A 4,028-nucleotide genomic window follows, 5' to 3' on the forward strand; every position below is an offset into this window, starting at 1 on the left:
TAAGATACTTAAACTCTTTATACCTCGGTGGTCCCATCTGTAAAATGAGGGTGATAATAGTACCAACCTCATCTGGTTGTTACAATTATTAAATAGGATGATAAAGGCAATATGCATAGTGTCTGGTTCTTAGTAAGCTTGGGTTCCTCTAGGCTGGCAGTTCTCAACCTGTGGGTCATGAACTGTATTAAAGGGCTGTGGCATAAGGAAGGTTGAGAACCACTGCTCTAGGCTGTATCACTATCATTGACATCATTTTTGTGGACATGGTACCCTATTCTGCATATGATGTTAGAGACCCAAGGGAAGCAGAGGTCTCCTGCAGGTGCTTACAGTCCACACAGTCCAGTGGGAAAGATGGACACATTCATAAACAGCCTAGTGTGACTGGTGGGCGCTCAAGATGAGAGAGCCACAGCTTCCACCCTGGAGGGCAGAGTGGAGGGGCAAAGTTGGTAAGTAGAGTTTACTGTGAGACCCTGTGAAACAAATTCATGCCTAGACTACCATCACAGATAACAAGGGCCTGCCGGATCCCATTCTTGCCCAACTCTGCAGCCTCAGCTTTTCTCCCCAACCCCTGCACTGGGCACAGACTCCTAGACATAGCAGGTGGCTATTCCCCACACCTCCTAAGTCTTGGCATTCCCTGGCCCTCTGTTTGGAAGCCCTTCCTCTCTTAGTTTTAGAGCCTTCCCTGACTTTGCCCTAGAAAGAATTGTTTAAGACCGAATGTCTGTTCCCACAGGGGAGAGAGCCTTGCACACAGCAGGGGCTCCTTGTGGAATGAAGGCCTGCGGACAAAGGACCCCCACCTCTGCAGTTTGGACAGGAATGTTGTGAGGAGTCTTCTACTCTGTTAATGAGGCTTTTGTATATTGCCTCCTGGAAGACCAAGGCCTGAGCTTGTGAGCAGGAAATCCAGGCCTCCCTCCTGCACGTTCAAGGTAGCAGGTGGTCCTTCCTAAGAGGAACGAGAGTGGGGGCTTGTTGAAGGATAAAGGTGAGGGCTGTACGTGTGCTCAAGAGAACCAGTAAGTGAAAGAAAGGACATCTGCTTGCTGCTGAAGGCACCGACTCCCTGGCTCACTTCGCACAAGTCACTGATCTGCGGAGCAGGGCCAGTCTCCTCAATCAATCCATGCTGACAGATGGTAGCAGAATCAGTGACCTAGAGGCAGAAGGCTCCATTTGTAATCCCGGAGTGGCCCAGGCGCCTGGAGGAGGGCAGAGGAGTTTGCAATAAAAGGAGTGACGTAGGGTTTCCAAAAGCCATCCTTAAGCCAGAGAGGAGGGAAAGGATTAATTTTGCTGCAGGAATTGATACACTGATTCAGTTCAATAAGTATTTTTTGAGTAGACTGGGTTAGGAGAGAGGGAACAAAACCCCAACTGGTCTACTGTCCTTTCCTTAAAGAGCTCCAGTATGGTAGGAAAACAGGATCCATGCGTTTGAGGCTATGAGAGAACAATGGGAGACCAATGTGATCAAAGAGAAAAAAAAGGGTGCCCACTTACTGAGCTCCTGCCACCACAGGCAGTAACTTACTGTCTCTGAGCCACAGTCTGCTCACATGTCATTGTGTCCACATCATAGAACTGTGCCTAGCGTTAATGTGTGCCTAGTACTGTCCTCAACTGTTTATGCAGATCTCTTTAGATTACTACAATACCATACAAGTAAAGTAGTATTTTCTCCATTTTATAGCTAAAGAAACTAAGGTTCAGAGAGGGAAGTGACCGAAGCCACATAGTGCAAAAGTAACCGTAATCCAAATCTGTCTGTTGGCCATTATGCCCATACATGTTCTTTTTCCCAAATGGTACCAAAAGGGAAAGGGACAGGCCACAGGGACAAAGAGGACCTGCTGACCTGGTCCTAGGCCTGGAGAAGTTTCTAGGTGAGGGTCAGATGGGCAATGTTCTGGCAGGATCTGAAAGGGTGGGGAGGGGATTATTGGGTCATGAGAGGCAGGAGCTGACAAGAGCCTAGACTCTGGTTATCTGTCTGCATTCTTTCCCTTTTGAATGCAGTTGTGCCAGACTGTCACCATCCTCCCAGCTTCCCATCTGAGACATGAGTGAGCTAAGAAGGGCGGAATGATAGGGCAGGAGACTATAAAGAAAAGGGCTTCACTTTTCTTCTTGAATTTTCTCAAGAAATTGAGGGGGTCTCCAACACTCAGCCTTTAGGAAAGCTCCCCTGCATTCTCCCATTTGGATCTGTACTGGAGTTCCTCTATCTTTCCCTCTGCAGCTTTGACCTAAGCAGGAGCCAGGAATTGACCTTAAGTCTTGGGGCCTGAGAATATGAAAATGAAACTTACAGTTAGAAGAACAATGGAACAGCCAGAGGGCAGGGCCTAGCAGCCTGCTCAGCTCTGCCCTGGAAGAGCCTGGCACTCTGCCTGGCATGCAGGAAGTATTTGGGGAATCAGGTCCCCAGGAATACTCCTGACCTGCACTGGAACTGGCTTTTACTTTAAGAAACTAGACAAAAGCCAGGAGAAATCACCACCTTCCCCAACTACCTCCTCCTGCCAGAGGTCCCAGACCACCTCAACCTCTGCCTCCAATCCTGGGACCTGCTTTGGGTGGCCTGAGATGAAGTAAAGCATTAATGCCTCTGGCTAGGTGGGGTGAAAGGTGAAAGGGCCAAGCCAGGCCCTGGGGAATTATGTACCTCGTGTATACTGAAATCTAGGCCCTAGGCCACACCTGGTTCCTGTCAGTCTCCATCTCCTGCCTGAAGCACTTTTCTGATCCCAATTTACTTTCAAGTTGGGTGTTGTTTCAGGAGAGGAAGCCACATACTCCCCTAACATCTAGGACAGATGGGAACCTAATTTAGAATCAGCAATTTTAGCGAACATTAGGGACAGCTAATGCAAATTTTCTTCACCAACAGGAAACTGAGGCCCAAAGTGGGAAGAGTATTTGGCCAGGTCAAAGGCAATATCACAAACACAACAGGCATATCCTGCCCTCACTGGCCTTCTCACTGTTTTCTTTCTTTAGAGACAGGGTTTTGCTGTTGCTCAGGCTGGAATGCAGTGGCATGTCATAGCTTACCCTACCTTCAAACTCCTGGGGTAAAGGGATCCTCTCACCTCAGCATCCTGAGCAACTGGGACTAGAGGCACACACTACTAAGCCTGGCTAATTTTGTTTTTTGAAGATACTGGTATCTTGCTGTGTTGCCCAGGCCAGTCTTGAATTCCTGACCTTAACCAATCCCAAAGTGCTGGGACCATATACCTGAGCCACTGCACCTGGCCCGTGGTTCTTTTGATGGCAGTGGACCACATGGCATCAATATTCACACAGTGGTTCTACAGCTGAGCTTTTCTTAAAAAGTCAAGCCCTTCCTTTCCTCTATAAACACAGCAGGTTTACAAAGGAAGGCTAGGACCAGGCTGAAGCTTGGCACTGCAAATACTCTGCTTTATCTCCAAATCAATCATGGACCCTGGGTCCTCCCAACCAGGCATTGCCGCTTTGTACAAATGCAGCTGCAGAAATGCTGCTGTCGTCTGTGGAGTGTCTGTTTTCCACGTGAGATGGGCCTCCCTCGTCGTTTTTATTGCGGAGGAACTGAGGCTCAGAGGGAAGCCAAGTTGTGCATCCAAGGACACCTGGCACCATGGGCAAAGGTGGCAAGAGAACCAGGCCGGCAGGCTGCCCCGGGCCCAAAGGACTTTTGGCGGGCAGTAGCCGCCCCTATGCTCCGACCGACTGAAAAGGTCGCGAGGAGACCAGCCCCTGGCCCGCGGGCTGCCAGAGGCGCGATTCTGGCGTTGGAGTCTCCACGGAACTCCAGAAATCTCAATGAGAGATTCCGGGCCACCAACTCTCCAGAAAGTTGGCTTGTGGCCATCCGCAAGACGGTCCCAGGCGCGGGCCAACATAGCATTGGACGGGCAGCGTGCTGGGTCCTGAAGCTGCCGAGGGGAACCCTCTGGGAGTCCGCCACTGGGCTGGGATCTCCCGGGCTGAGGTCTACGCAGCCACGGCCCGGCGCGCGCTGG

Source organism: Otolemur garnettii, unplaced genomic scaffold (genome assembly GCF_000181295.1).
Source record: "Otolemur garnettii isolate 467f Iridium unplaced genomic scaffold, OtoGar3 scaffold00007, whole genome shotgun sequence".
NCBI classification, from domain to species: Eukaryota; Metazoa; Chordata; class Mammalia; order Primates; family Galagidae; genus Otolemur; species Otolemur garnettii.